This window comes from Lampetra planeri, chromosome 26 (assembly GCF_965212315.1).
Source record: "Lampetra planeri chromosome 26, kcLamPlan1.2.h2, whole genome shotgun sequence".
Classification (NCBI taxonomy): domain Eukaryota; kingdom Metazoa; phylum Chordata; class Hyperoartia; order Petromyzontiformes; family Petromyzontidae; genus Lampetra; species Lampetra planeri.
Window position 1 is genome coordinate 1,804,555 of NC_136132.1, and position 16,313 is coordinate 1,820,867.

The 16,313-nt window shown below is 43.4% G+C and overlaps 1 protein-coding gene across 1 annotated transcript in view; it reads right to left on the reverse strand.

Annotated features, from left to right (window-relative positions):
* Positions 1-1,812: 1,812 nt before the first annotated feature.
* The window catches only part of TSHZ1 (teashirt zinc finger homeobox 1), an 89,384-nt gene continuing 74,883 nt past the window's right edge, over positions 1,813-16,313 (reverse strand). The window contains exon 4 of the mRNA XM_078606436.1: positions 1,813-4,822. The gene's annotated coding sequence lies outside the window, so the exon portion shown is untranslated. The remainder of the gene's footprint in view (positions 4,823-16,313) is intronic.

Genomic DNA, 16,313 nt, shown 5'->3' on the forward strand with positions numbered 1-16,313 from the left:
CAACGGAGAGGCAGCTTACAGCCTCGCCGAGCAGGCTGGGGGGCGTGGGGGGCGGGTGCATCGCTGAAAGAACAGCCACACTTGGCATTGCTGAGAAAGTGGCCACACTTTCCTCCGCAGAGTCACGCTGGCATCCTAGTGACGAAACTCCACGGGCGATTTGTAAAATTGGTCTGTGTTTTCCCTCTTTGTGTGCATCACTCATAGCCGATTGACATTCCATGACTGTGTCTCATCTGCAGCTTTGCAAGAAATCCCAATCTTCCAAACAGCTCAATGGTGGAGCTGCTTTGAAGTGAAAACTAATCAAAAATCTCAATTTCTCTGATTGGTTTGTAGAAATCGATGCCACACAGTATGGCATGGGAACAATAATGACTCAAAATCTGTGAGCGCCAGGTCTCACTATTTATGACGAGCCGCAGTCAATATGCACCGCTTATTTGTTTGATTAATGCATTGAAGCGTATTTTATGCATTCTTACGTGCGATCCAAAAAAACTGGCAGATGCATTAAAAAAAATACATCACATCGCAAGTTTTAATATTTGTAATCCAAAGTAAGGCCTCCGTGCTTCTGAAAGATTAACGTTTATGTTATGACAAAAAAAATGCCACGGAATGGTAACAGTTAGTGTACTAAATTTTTATATTAAATACTGGTATTAGATTACACAGTGGAATTACATTCCAGTGGCGTGCATATTTGTTGCATTTCAGCAGGAATGTCATGTGGAGGATAAAACCTGTGGCTTGCTACAACACCACGTTTCTTTTCCAATCGCTGTAGTTTAGTCTAACCGAGCTGGGACCGTTCCAGAACGTCTGACGGGATAAAAGGGTTTATTATCAAATGCCTGCCAACCCTCATCTCTCCCAGTTCAGGCTCATCTCCCATCAATCAGTCGGCTAGCCACGGGAGAGCAGCTGGGAATCTGACAACTGACACGTTTCAGCCTTGCTCTGACTCAACTAATCAAAGAGTGTCAATACGGAAGATATTTTGAAATGCCTCACTGTGTGTCAAAGGCTCACCTTCTCAGAATGTAATCTGTGGCATGGTGCAGCGCTCTCTGTGATCTCATTATTCTCCATCTCCTTCTGTTTCAACTTATTGTCCCCTCCCTGTCACATGTGTAAGCGAAGCGCTACATTCCGGGCACCACTATGTTGCTGAGGGTGAGGAGGGAGAGAGAGAAGGGGGGCGATGGTTGGGATCAGGGGGGCGGGAGTGGTGGTGGTGGGTTTTGTCTTTTTGTTCAGAAGCTCAGAGCTTTCTTCAACTTTCCCTCAAGATCTGCGTTCTGATTAAAAGGCCTCTGGACAGAGTGAAGGACAGAATTATGGCTGCAAGAAATATAGAGGTTACACGTGTGTGCTTTGCTTCCATAATGCACTTGCTTTTTGTAGATCATGAGTTGTGCGGGTTTTTTCTGGGCCGAGGCACAGTGCCAGCGCACCTGTGACCTTCAATTCATCCTGGTTAGAAGCTGCCCTTTGTGATCATCAAGGCTGGCTGGTGCCATAACACTTTGCTGCAGACTCCCACCAGCCAAGGTACAATTGTGGCGATGGTGAAAGTGTTTTAAATATATCACTCAGCTTACTTAGCTCAGGAGAGAACCGTGAATATCAAATTATAGGAAATGTTGTTTCGAAAACACGCACGTGCAAATTAATTCTGGAGATACGTTATCCCTTGAAAATACCACATAAGCTACAAAAGAAAGAGCCCCTGGCTTCTGATGTCATTTTTTGTTTCCCAAGGACAGAATCTGCCGAAGAGCCTACAAAAGAAGACAAAACATAGCATGCCAGTAAACATTCTCAGTTTATTAGCCGATGTAGCAAAAAAGGGTTGATAACAATACAGTCTTTACATAACATAAAAAGAACAATTTTTTTAGAGTTGTGCTTGAAAAAAGTCTAAATATAATATATTCATATAAATGATCCATTCATTTTGTTTTTTTTTTAAATAAGTGCAGATTAAGACTGTGTACATGTTCTGGCCTAATCAATCATTGGAAGCCATTTTACTCATTCAACATCAGTAACAACTGCAGTTTTTTAAAACAATGGCGGCAAATATACAGTAACTGCATGAAAATAAGTTGGGGCAATAAACATCCTTACTTACAGTTACATGGAATGTTCTGAAATCCCAAACCTGCAAAATGTGGCCTATTTTTTATGTCAAAAGCAATATGTGGCATTTTTTTTGCTTTAATTTTTTTCATTTTTTTAATATATATATTTTAATTTCCCTTCATTAAAAAGCCCGAACGAGGGCGTACATTGTTAACCAGTAATATTACAGTAGATCTCTTGAACATAAAAGCTGAACATTTTACCATGCAAGTTTGAACTGATAACCACAGGAGTACAGCATTTTGTGACATCAGTTAACTACCGTACGTATCACACAGCCTGACTACATCTCTAGCCATACACTTCATACAATCAAGCCTACTGCATACCAGGGCTTAACTCGATCACATTAGCAAAGTCTCAATTTACTGCAGATGACTGACAGCATGGTACATCTATTGGTTAAAAGTACGCTACACGAAGCAGGCATCCATTTGTGCAAAAATCGAATAGAATTATAAAATATCGGCAAATGCAGAGAGAGATTTTTTATTGTACCGGTATGAAAACATGCCTTTTAATTAACAGCTTAATTCTATCTACAAAAGAAGTTACAAGGCCTTATGAAAATTGTCCACCATCATTTGTGGCAGTGCATTTTTTGGAACATGTTGAAACATGGTCCATGCCCTACGCCAGTGGCTTTCATTAACTTACCTTCCCTTTTAATTTGGCCACAAATGGGGATCAGCAAGGCTCAGTTTTGAAGTGCACACATACAGTACAGTAAGGTACATACATTGAAAGTATTTTATTTTTTACAAATGAACAGATCTGTACACTAAACTGCTCTTAAGAGAGTCTTTTTTTCTCTCCTTGTTTGTTTTAGTATATATAATGGCCTTTTTTTGATGTTAAACAAAATGACAAATTGGTGTAGCCTTCATTGTTCACAGTAAATGCTGTCACGGGTGTTTATGCATTCATCACGAACGTGGCTGCGAGGGACACAGCTGCCGACGTGTCCTCTGATAACCATCATTTCACAAAATAATCTAAATGACATTCGCCCTCATCTGCTGCTGATTTGACTTCGAAGGAACAGCATCATATCTCTTGTCGGGGTGCCCTCCCCACCACCACCACCCCTCGCGCCACCGTTGTCGCGCGCTCTTGTAAGGAATCGCACAACACCTGTACGTCAAAGCCCCTCCTCGATCCTTGCAGGCAGAGCTCACGTCTGCACCGTCTGCATTCAGAGGGGTGATTGATGGACGGTGACAAACACAAAGGCTGCTGGCGTGCTACCTTGGAGAATCCGTATCAGGTGGCACAAAAGGTATATATTTTCACATGCCTCATTACACACTAATGGCAAAGCATCAATTCTTCTCTCTCCCCCCCCCCCCCATTTATTTATTTATTTGCCCTCTCTCTCTCTTTGTATGTGTGTCTGCGCTGAAAGGATGAAACATTTCTCCGGGATGCAGCGATGTAAAGAAACACAGGAATTTGTGCTCGGCTTCCTGGCAACAAACAGCAAAAGGGTGTCTGCAATCTGCACCATCTTGTCGCGTTTCCGCGGAGTGACAAAGAGCTCAAGCCTTTCAGTCTGGGCCGCCCCGTTCCATCTCCACTAAATCCGCCACACGAGATGCGAAGACTGATGGGCAAGGTGAAGGACACCTGTAAGGCTAAAAAAAACAAGCCACAAATCTGTTTTATGCCACCTGAAACACCTGCACGTCCAAGCTTGCAGAAGCTGGCGGTGGGGAGCGGGCGGGCGGGTGGATGTGGAAAAAAATAAATAAATACACGGAGGCAGCTGACAGTTATTTTTTTTTCTTCTTCATGTGGGTGTCACCTGCTTGTCCCGTACATCTGAAAGGTTCATAGGCCTCCGCTAAGTGTGAGGCAGAACCGCCAGTGGTTTTTGCCGTCCCCACAATCAGCGCGTTACTGACCTCCCGCCGGCTTGAATGTCCTTGAAATCAGCGCCGTGGATGCGCCTCGAACTTGCAGCCTTTGTTCTATTCTTCATTCAGACAGAGATCTGCTAAAAGAGGTCACTTGTACCTCGGTGTGGAACGTTTTAAGCTGCGATATATTCTCTGTTTCCACTTATACATCGATTGATTCTGTTCAAATAAGCATTTTAAACACCTTGCGATGATCAATCACGGCGGCGGCTGCTGCATGCGAATGATTGAGCCCTTTTTGATGCGGGTCCACTCCCTCTCCGACATGTTGCAATGTAAGGTTGATTGTGTCCCGGAACAAGTGGTCATATAACACAAATAAATTTCCTCGGGAAAAGAAAGCTTCATAAGGCCGGTAAAAAATTACACTTCAGTCTGGACAGTATTACTGATATATGGAGCTGGATATTGCGCGCTCTCTCCCTATCCTGCAGCAGCACTGCAAATTTGTCAAATTAATACATCAGAGGCCATGAAGGCGCAGTTAGGCGTTTGACTGAAGCACTTCCAGCCCGCGGAAAGGAACGATTTATCAATGCAAACTTAATAACTGCTATTTCCATCTAACTAAAAATCAATATTTCATTACCAAATTGTTAGCGGGAATGAAGAAAAATTGCCAAAGTCTGGCTGATCTGGGAGGCCGAAGCGTCGGGCGGTTCAATCTGGAGACGAAGTGATTCATGGCCGTGAGGCCGCGGAAGGGCGGGAAGGGCCAGACGGCTGCGACTCTCGCACCCTTACGCTCTGACCTTGAAAGGAAAAAGGGGGGGAGAGGAGGAAAGAAAATGAAAGTAACTGTCGATTTCTGCTTCATGGAGAACAATCAATCAGACAGAAGAATCAAAGTGCGCAAGATTGCTGGGAAGAAAGTTTTTTTTTAGTTTTTTTTTACCTTTTTTTCAGGTGAATTTATAGATGCGGTTTAGATTGGTCTGCATGATGTCCACATCACTGATAAGCTCTTGTTCAGTTTCTCATCAGGGAGGGCTCTAAACCTGATTAACAGCCGTATTTCACCCTGAGCTATCCGACTGCTGTGACCCACGCCACATGTAACGCTTGCGAGCCGCTGTACCCTTGCCAACAAGGACGGTATCTCTGCCATTCCACTGTGCTGCCACCTGGACAAAAAGGCTAAGCAAGAACGCATTCTGCGGAATCTAAAAAAAAACACAGAACAAATACTCGACTGTTCAACAAAGCTAATTGGGTCTGAATTCAACAGCATATTTTTGTGTCTGATGTTACATGAATGCTCATGCTATAAGGGCTTCAACTCCTGAAGCGTGACATTTTACACCAAATCAAACATAAAAGCTCCTTGATGTAAAAAAAAAAATCCCCGGTCGTACTTTTGTAAGGAGTAAACACGAAACTTGCTCACAAAGAAAGTACAAATTATTTTAACAAGCACGTTTTATTTCTATACCTGAAATCGGAGACTAATGTGTGCTTTCCAAGTACGGAACCCTTCCTATGCTTTCAATGGATATGGATTTTATTTCACCGGGATTCAGGATTGTCTTCTAAATCCAGAAACTTAACCATTGTGTTATCTTATCCAATCATTTTAAGCTTGGATAATTTTCATGCTGCTTGCCTTCTTTGTGCTGAGAATTAGGTTGATAAACGCTGGAAACCAAATGCTTAGACAAAAGTGGTGGTGGCCGTGGTGGCAAAACACAAGCAGGTGGGCAGTGTATTTTTTTCGTATTACCTTCCCAGCAAAAATGGCATATTATTGCATTTTGAAAACATTCTTATTTTGTTACAATACACCATTTCTCAGTCTTTCTCCTGTAGACTCATTAAAATGCTTACAACACAGCCAGTTAAACACACACACACACATATATTACGTATATTAAATCTCACTTTTCTTGATTTCTTCGTTTTTATTTTTTTGCAGACAAGGTTAAATAATAGCAAAATATGCAAAGCAGACTATCGAATGAGAATATGCATAATTCCACGTCTGATCAATGAGCAAGTGCATTAACAGCCGTGAGTGCAATTGGTCAGAATAAAACATCAGCTTCATTATGTGGTCCTTTTTCCGCATCTTATTGCGACCTTCATTTTACTTTGCAAATAAACCCGACCGACAGTGACGAAAATTGCCAAAAATGTGCATTCTTAATTTTGGGCCATTTTCAAATTGCCCTGCAAATTCATCTCAACTTACTTTCCACTCATCTACGTTTTTTTTCCTCCAGGACTTTCTGTTTTAAACACATGTGTTTATTCCCACATGGAAAAAATATGTTTTTGATTTTTGCAGTGCAGCTCTCTGATAAATTGCCACTGCGGCGTTTCCGGCCAAGACCCTGACATTTAGAGCCGGCGGTTTGCATATAGCCATACACTGACTAATTACATAGCCCCAACGCCGGAATGTCCAATTAGGCCAGGCCTTTTAAACTCCTTCCATCAGCACGGCTAAAAAGAAAAGTAGTCTGAAAATGCATCATACATTTCATTAAAGCCTTCGCTCTGCTCCAATTACTTTCCTTCATTTCTGTTAATTGCATGTGACTGATTTGAGTTTAATATGCTGTTGAGATGAGGCAATCTAATGTCTTGTCGAGCCGCCTTCATTACGAGACAATGAGCAGTGGGGAAGAATAGCACCTCCCAGTCGTTTCATCCGCTCGCTCGTTATTAGCACCCCCTTGCACAGTAATGATGGTTAGCCTGCACTCCCAAGCAGCAGCAGCAGCCTCCGTGGCCAGGCCAGCAATTGGGAACCTCTAAGATCCACATGTTCATCATTACAGTGGTGCGGTTATTTTGCTTAAAGCTTACACGGGGCACAGTCATTTATTAGAAACAATCGGGACGCAACCCGTTTCAGCCAATTATCATTGTGGGTAACAGGTCAACCATGAAGCCGTGCCAGCCCTCGTTCACAAAGCGCACGACGTTGCTCGATAAAGCGCGGAATCTTTGATCTTTGCTCGACGAAAGATCGGCTTGGTTTGTGTCCAAATTGGAGTGAATATTAAGGTTATGCATGCAGTGGTTTTTCGTCTGTGTGCCCTAAAGGCATTTTAATGAGCAATCGACAACACTCAAATCACCAAATCATCCATGAACACTTTTCACTCTTATGATCGCAAAAGTTCAATCCTATCATACTGGTCTATTTAACAAAATTAAATATGACCGAAACAATAACTCATCAGTGGTATTTTTGTTCTATTTTAAGCTAATACCAAAATATTGAATGAAGCTATTTGTAAAAAAAAAACCCAATGCTGCTTTTCCTCACCTCCGATGAGGTAGCATCCACAAGTTACATCACACACATATACTTTGTATGATATATTAATTTTGCTATTAATCCAATCAAGCAACATCTGGCCCTTATTTCTGATACAATTCAAGGAATAGATATATATATATGTGTGTGTGTATAAAAACAATCCTTACATGCTTTATTCAGGTGCATCATTATTATTATTTTTCGACCATCAAATCTTCTTATACGATGGCCGATTTATATCAGTCGCGTTGTTTTGCGTGCTCGCCCGTCCGCGATGGGGCAGCGGCCGCTTCGTCGGCCCCTCGCGAGCCGGGCGCCGAAGACGCGGCCCCTTCCGTCTGCGCCGCGCTCGCACACCGCGGCGGGTCTGTTGCGCGCGGCACGGCACGCTGCGGTGCAGTTGCGGTGGCCCCGGCACAGTTTATTAGGTTTGAATAACACGACAGAAGGTGTCAATGCCGTTAGGCGCTGCCGGTCGTGGAAGCCTGACTCTACTAAAATCCAATTACGGCGAACGAACGGAACTCTCGCTCGCACCGCCGCCGCTGCCTCCCCTTTCAGGGGCGACGGCGCGGAGTTCGCACGCTCACGAACGCACGCACGCTCATGAACGTACGTACGTACTTTGAACTTCATTCGCACCGTACGTAGCCAACCGTGCTTCATCGGAGGTGTGAGGCAAGGACAACAAACTAAAAGGCGAAAAGCAGTTCTAAAGAAACGAGTTTTCAATCTAGATTTTAAAATGTATAGCTCCAGTGGCTCCCTAATGTCATGCACGCTCATGCACGCGTGCACGATCGCGCACGCTCGTGCACCCACACACGCAAACTCATGCATGTATGTTGAGCTTCTTTCGCACCGTACGTAGCCAACCGTGCTAATCGGAGGTGCGGGGGAAGGACAATAAGGAGGCCCACGTTCCGCACACCGCACTGGACATACACACTTGACTTCCTTGCTTTGCTGCGAGTCCCGGACATGCCCGTGGATGAGTGACAGGCACAAACCCACTCACGTTTCCACGACCGCTTTGTTTGTTGTATGTTTATTCATCTCTCTGTTGCGATTTGTTTTCTGTAGCATTGTTGCATCTACAAGAATATCGTTTTTAAAAGTAGACCGTGAATTAAATTAATAAATATCCGACAGAGCTAATATGCCCCCCCCCCTGTTTATTGGTGTAAATATTTTCGAATTTTTAATGAAAAAGTACGAACGGCGGGTATTTGTTGCTCAACACAAGTAATTTCTCATCGTCAATTTTACAGCATGGGCTTCGAATGTATTTTTCTATAATTAAAGTTATCAAAGTACACTCAGTTACAGTTTTTTTTTTTTGTTTGCCATTTGGTGGTAATGTCCTGTTACCCCTACAGGCAACAGCCTCATATTATGCATCACATCAGTATAGCAATCAATTTATATCCCTGCAGAGAGTTTTCTACCATAAAAGGGGGTCAATATCAATTGCATTTTGGTAGATAAATAGATAGCTAGGGATCCCATTGCTATGGTTAATTTGAACTTCAGGCCCTGGGCTTTTGAATTGTTTCCAGAACAGCCGATCAATGCTGTTTTGACCGTCATGTTTCCTCAATCTATTTTACGCTACCTACATTGGAGGGATTGTTTATTTTATTTTTCTTGGCAAAATGTATACCCAGCACATTCGGACTGGAAGTTTATTGGATTTTAATTGTCTTGCAAACTAAAACTTAATTTAAAATGCTATTCACAAACTATTGCACGTTCCAAGCAAGTTGTGTGGCGAATCATTCTGGTTGTTAGCCCACAGGTTTAAAAAACAAAATGTATTGTGTCATCGATGAACACAATACATTTTGTTTTCATTTCAGCCAACTTTGAAATCTACATTTTGCATCCTTAAAGCTTCCTTAAATATTTGAGAAGACGAAACGTAGCAGCAATGTTCAATTCCTTTGTTGTCTTTAGCACTCATTCATTATATATTAAATGAAATGTATTATACATGGGCAACTGCTGCTGCTGCTATCAAACTGAATCCAGTACAAGTATTGCATGTTTATGTGGTTATGGCCTAATGCCATTTAAATTTTTATTTTGCCGGGATTTTTTTCTCCCATTTAGTCCGGCCACGATCTCGCTATTGCAGCGGCGATATATCACTCTGTCTCATGTAGTTAAAATTAGCACGACAGGTTTCGTTCGCGCCGCAGCCACTACAATTTCGCATGGAAGTGCATTTCCTTCCGTTATTGTTTTTTTGTTGTTGTATAAATTCCTCGCCAACCTCTCTATCTCTCGCTTGTTCCCCAAAACACTGAAGAGACCCCACCCCACCCCCCCCCCCCCCGTTTTAATTTACAGAGCAAAAAAAATCTCACTATCGAAAAAAGTAAACATCCCCCCCCCCCCCCCGTCTCGCAGGCCATGATGTACCTGTGCGCAGATAATTGCGCTCGGCAATGAGAGTGGGTGCCGAGCGCGGTGTCGGGGATACAATCGACGTGCCGCGAGCCCGTGACAGTGACTAATCCCCATCCAGCCTGCAGCGCGGAGAGAACCCAAGCCCAGGAGAAATTAACAGGCTTCACAGCCCCCCCGCGCCCCCCATGGCCGCCCTCTAATGGTGGTTGGGCGGCCACCGCCGCTGATTGATTCGGCCTCGCCTATATGGCACAACTTTCTTCAGTGACAGTCATAACAGAGTTGGTATTGAAATCTCCGGCGCTGCCAAACACAATTTGAGCTTCCGTGATGTACGCACTCTCGTCCGGAGCCCGTTCGAACGCGTCTCGCGGCACAACAGACGTGTGAAACGCACGCATTATCGGGTTTTCTGGGGTGGTACCTTAGTTAGAGACGCAACTCGCGATGATTAAACATGTTGATCAAATTAATAGTGCAAATGCACACGAGCGTGGTCGCCGATTCATTTATTACGAGTAAAATAAAACTTTGCGCGTGCATTATAAATTGGGCGGGACACATGGCAATCACAAGTGTTCATTATATATATATTATAGAACGTTGATTGGTATGTCAGGTCGTGTATAAACGGCCGTGTGTGTGTATCTCTTGAATGTGGGGGCACTCGACATTTTCTGTTTCAAAAAGTAGGAAGACCATTTATTACACTTACAATGCTACGCAATAATATTACGTAGAGTGATAGCGTAATGAATAGCAGACTGTGCTTGGAACCTGGCGACCCGATTTTGATTCTCGGCCACTGCTGATGTCAGTGGCGAGAAATCTCTAGGCTGGGCCCTGGGTGCTTCACCCCCTTCACCACAAAACACACTGACTAGCATGGTGAGGCATGGTCAAACAACCGACATGACCAACACGGTGTAGGGAGGCCTTCTTTCGGCAGAGGATTGACACATCTGAAAAAACGGTTAATTTGTTTGATTGACGGTAGACCAAGGTGCACTTTTACCATCATCGTTTAAACACACTTTGACCTCGATCCGAGATCTTAAAGGCACAGATGAGCGTCAACCTTGCCCTGACAAGAATCCCAAATGCATCGTACAGGATATACAATGAGTGAGGTTTGTATGAACACTAACGATAACACTTTATTTCAAGCATAAGCTGATATTCTGTCCAGTAAATTACACACCAAGGTACGGTCCTTTGTGTCAATCCGTTACTGGATGAGAACCATCCCGCTGCGAGGGTTGTTGTGGGGGTTATTTGACCGTACTTCACCGCGCTGGCCACGTTGAGAGCGGCGAGAGGAATCGAGATTGCGCGAGACCAAAATAGACGTTGGGATGTGTTCTACTGCACAGTGGAGTGCTGTGCCAGTCGTGGACATTTCACATTCCCACAATGGGGAAGTGCGCACATATAGGATAACCGCTTTTGACTTCTAAAAACAGCGGTACACTATTTAATACAACCTGCATGAGGCAACCTTCTGGCCGAGTCAAGTACACTTCGTAACTGCGGCACATGGATATCATTATCAAAAACGTAACTGAAATTATTATCTGATTTTCAATAATACATCTAGATAATTTTCAACCCTTTTTCCATCGATTGCTGGATGATGGTCTCCCTACACGATTTAGTCATTGGGATTTTTTTGTTTGTTACCCAACTTCACGATGCTGGTTCGTGAATGAAGGGGGCCTACGATCAGTGCCTGGCTTAAAATGGAATTTGAGAAACCAGGATGATAACACAGCACACTAACTACTGTGCTACCACTCCATCCCAGCGTGCAATATGAATACAAAAAACTACAAGAGCAAAAAACAATGTGTTTTTGGGTTTCCGCAAGATACCAAACAAATGGGATCCCAAAAATGGGAGATCTGCTGTTTCACCCTGTTGGATTAATGTCAGGGTTCATTTTAAGACTCCAGGCACAGGGCCTAAAACGAAAGTTTTTAATACTACAACAATGTTGCAGTGAGTACAAAAAAGAAAGCAATGGGTACTACACATTTTTTGAAATGCTTTTCTTACATTTGTTCTCCATTCGTTATAAATGCAAAATTGATCCAAATGGGCCACGTTGCAAAACAACTTCTAGCCATCCTCAATCCCACCAGTGGAGGAGGCCTGCTGCGTTGTTTAGTTGAGCCATGCTTCACCCCGATGGTGAGTGCGGCTTGGTGAAAGTGGCGGAGGAGGGTAGGCACCAGTTCAGATATCACTTGCCACTAATGTTAGCCATGGCCGGGAATCGAACCGGGCTCCTCGGGTTCACAGCGAAGCACGCTAAACCAACGCTACGCAAAAGTTGACAAGAACAAGGGCGGACCATTTTTTGCATATATTTCACGATTCAATATTTTGCACGAACCTACGTATTCTGTTGTTGGCTTAATTTGTTCATGGTGGGTTGGTTTCATTTTTGCCAGCACTGTTTCTTCTGTCGTCTGCCAGAGAAGAGGAGAGCTTCTGCACCATGTTTTTTCGGTAGCTACTTGATACGCTGGTGTTTGACATGCAATAATGATACCACACCGTTGGCGACAGAGGGAAACTCGCCTACTTTACGGTAGGAACATGCTTCAGATGAAAAATAAATCAATTTGAAACACAAATCAATTGCCCCCTGATGTTTACTTTCTTAATAACAAAATCGCCCAACGATGTACCACTGCAGAGCCTTGCAACAAGTAATGCACTGCGCAAAGAAGTATCTACGATTTCTGCATAGTGAAGCATCTTGGGTAGAGACAAACAGGGTTAAATTCGCTTTATTTGTGAGGTCAACGTTAATTAGGATATTTTATCTTGTTACGTCTTAGCACCACAAGCACTTTAGCGCCGTGCAATCTGGTGCATGCCCCCTCACCACCACCACCCCTCCCCCCCGTCCAACGCACACGATTGCAAATCGATGGTATAACAGTGATACATTTCTTGAAACTTTACCGCTGGTGTGATCTCCTTATGAATTCTCTGTTGATGTCGGTAATATCCTCACATCATCACCCCCATCATTACTGGTTTAGTGATCTGCAAATTCAATTTCCACTGATTTAAAGACTCGGTGAGGCAGACTCCAACCCATTTAATTCGAGACACCCCTTCTCTTGCTCGCCGGGACTCCGTAAATGCCAGAGCCCCTGTCCCACAATCTCGCAGCCGTGGGCTGTCCCAGAAGACCGCGCGTGTGTGTGTGTGGAGCTACAACATGCCGGACCAACACAAACCCCCTTATCCGTAGCAATCTCTCAAAAGCAATGACGGCAACGAAACTAAACATTCGTGCATTCTGAACTTGAATGAAAAAAAACGACTGGAAATATGAATAATTTTTAATACTGCAAATTATTATTTTAACACATCAGTGTATGGTTTAGAAGTCACTGAATTAAACATGTAACTGCCACAGAAGTGAAGTGTTTTTAACATGATAAAATTATAATTTGCTAAATTAAAGAAATGTATAACATTTTTCACCGTAATATATTTTACTGTTCGTGATAAGTTGACAAGAGACATTTCAAAACCATTTCAGAAGCGACAGACGTGTTATTTCATCTCAATTAATTTGTCTACCTACTTTTTGCAAAGCTGTTAACAGCATCTAAGCACATACACATTTCACTGGTAGTAATGCGCGTGTGTTTACGTCTTCATTTTGTCCCAGGCACATATGCATTAGCCATGTTTAACTGATGGTCCTATTTGCTTCTTTAGAATTGCTGCAGACTCTAAAGTGGCGGTGTCGTGGGGTGGCAGGGGGACGGCGGGGGATTAGAAAGAACTGCCATTTAAGTTAGTTTACTTTCATGTCATGAGACCGTCTGTGTTGGCAGGACAATTTGATTTGATTGAGTTTTCAGGTTTTGACAGCATATTTAAAAAAAAACACACGCATAGCTATGCAAACTATGCACGACCTAAATGCCACCATAAGGCTCCAAGTATTTGTGGCCCTTACCAGAACCATGAAGCCTCCAGGCAAGGGTGACAGATGGCCTGGCATCACACAGCAATCTCAGTACACCGGTCAGTGTTAGATTGCTCTGCTTGTGTTTGGCACAAGTCGGCTTTACTTGATGCTTAATATGTATGGTGTGCTTTTTTGACTGCCTTTCTTTGATGCGATTACTGTATTGTCGTGTGGATTTTTGTAAACTAAAAAACCGATGCATATAAAACACACACGTACATTAAATTCCACGAGATGAGCAAGGTAACGGTCTGAGAGCCATGATCTTGCTACACACGGAGGACCTGAGCGTAGCATCAGGAGATGGTTTTCTTTTTATAACACCGTTGGCTCAATGTTAAGCTTTGGGATTCAGACACGGTGTAGTCTTGTAAATAAATGTCACGAGCTCCTCACCGTCCAACTTAACTGCAAGGCATGCAAGCTTTGGTTGCAATGTACCGGTGTTTTTGGGCGACTGGTCCAATGCAGCCTTCCGGTGTAAACGATAACTCAGGTGGTGAGTACATTAGCAGTTTATCCATTCACCTAATGTAGACCACAGTGCATGCTCCAGACTGGACCACCATTGCGGAAGTTATATTATATCATAACATCATATTGGCTGCTTTGAAAAGTAAGCGGGCTTGGGCAGAAGGAATGGTGGACCGGCGGTTGAGACTAATGACAGAGCGGCAGCCAAAGCAGGGAAAGCACCATGGAGAAGGAGCGATGAAGCGAGCTCATGTGCCGGAGCTAGGTAGGTTGCTGCATCGCGAAACAACGGGGGGAGACCTTCATCCAGCAGTGGATGTCCTTGGCCCCCGACAATTGTATTGCAATTGTCCCATCATCAAGTCTTGAGCCCAAGTGTCCATGTGAAACGTTCAGAGAGCAGTGCATCACCCTGTGCGTTTGAGAATGGCCCACCGGTGCTGTCCCTTCGTGTGACCTCTCACCCATACTAAGGGATGCTGCACTGTCCTGCGTGCCATACTCAACCGAGATGTTTGTCGCATTTCAGTTAAAATGCATATTCTATATCTCATAAATTAAATGTTCTTACACAGCGAAGAATCAAATTTCACGACAGGGTTTTTGTTCTTGTTGCAATAATTGGTGACTGGGCTGAGCCCTTTACCTCGCCGCTCTTGAAAACCCGGTTTAACCACAAGTGGCAGAGATCTGGATTCAAACCGAGGTTCTCAGCGTTGGCTGCTCAATTATCTGGCTCGTGAGCCACCCAGCTACCTCTTGACCAACAACTTCAATCGTGTTAAGAGACAGTACGTGCAATTATGTGCATCATTTTGGAAAAAAAATTGGGTAGATTATTTTATTTTTAGTTTGGGAGCGGTGCTTTTTGATTTGTGTGTCACTGATATATTGTCGCGTGTTTTTTTTCTCACTCGTGTGTTTTTGTAACCATAATTAAAAGTTTTGTTATACTGTACGTAGCTCTGAAACCTGCTTGTGTTCTGTTACGCTAATATTTAAAAACAAACAAATAGAAAAAAACTAGTTAAGTACTTCTTAAAATACAGCAACATTCATATTAGTATCTTCACATCATGGAGTGCAGTGGAGAAATAGTGGTTAGCGCCCTGCGCACTGATCCCGGTGGCTTGAGTTTGATTCCCAGCCCTGACTAAATTTCGTGGCAAGTGGTATCTGAACCCATCGTGACCCCTGATGTCACGAACCCTCCTCACAATTGGCACGGTGTGGGGAAGCCTTAAAACAGCAGTGGATTGACAAAGGGGCGGTACGTTATTATCATCATCATATGTTTCATAGTATTTGTGAGATATGAGGCTCTCTATTGACAGTAAATGTCAACGTCGAATGAGCATCAAAACAAGTGGCAATTATAAAAATATCGAAATTTGCTATTAACTTTCACTAATTAGTCCTGGTAATTTTTAAACAATTTTAAAGCTATTTTGATAACAGTAAAATACAGTAAAAAAAGCACATCTTGAACGCGTTTTTAATTGATAAAGTTGATCAACTGTCTAACCCATTTCTTTAACATTAAACGCGAGTAAACGATTTATCATTAAGGCTTTAAATAAAAAACATCCTCCTTGTTCTTAAAGTGATCACAGCTTTTGCAGGATGGGCATGTATTGACCACTTTGTGGGGAATATGCGATCATGTTCTTGCGGTTTAGCTGCAGACATATTATTAAACACGGTGATATCATTGTGTATGTGACATCACCTTAGGGCACGTAACTCCTCTTACGCCCCCCCCTTCCACATTGCACCATTTGTAAAAATGCGAACCACTCCCAATTGCGGAGGTGGAAACTTTCCTTTCAGTGTGACTTTAAAATTAGCCGAAATAATTGCCAACACTGTCGCGACAACCGCACCTGCGCGCGCGGGAGACGCGTTCCAGAAATATCGCAGTCAATTACGTGGTCCATCGTCGCAGGGCTGGGAATGCCTCGATTGTGGCCTAGCGCAGCCTTAGCAAAGCCCGGCTCCCTTCGACATTTGGACTCTCCGAGAAAAATAACTCCAGACGGCCACTTGCACAAGCGGTAAAAGGTCGCAGTAAAGAGATGAGCATTGCCAA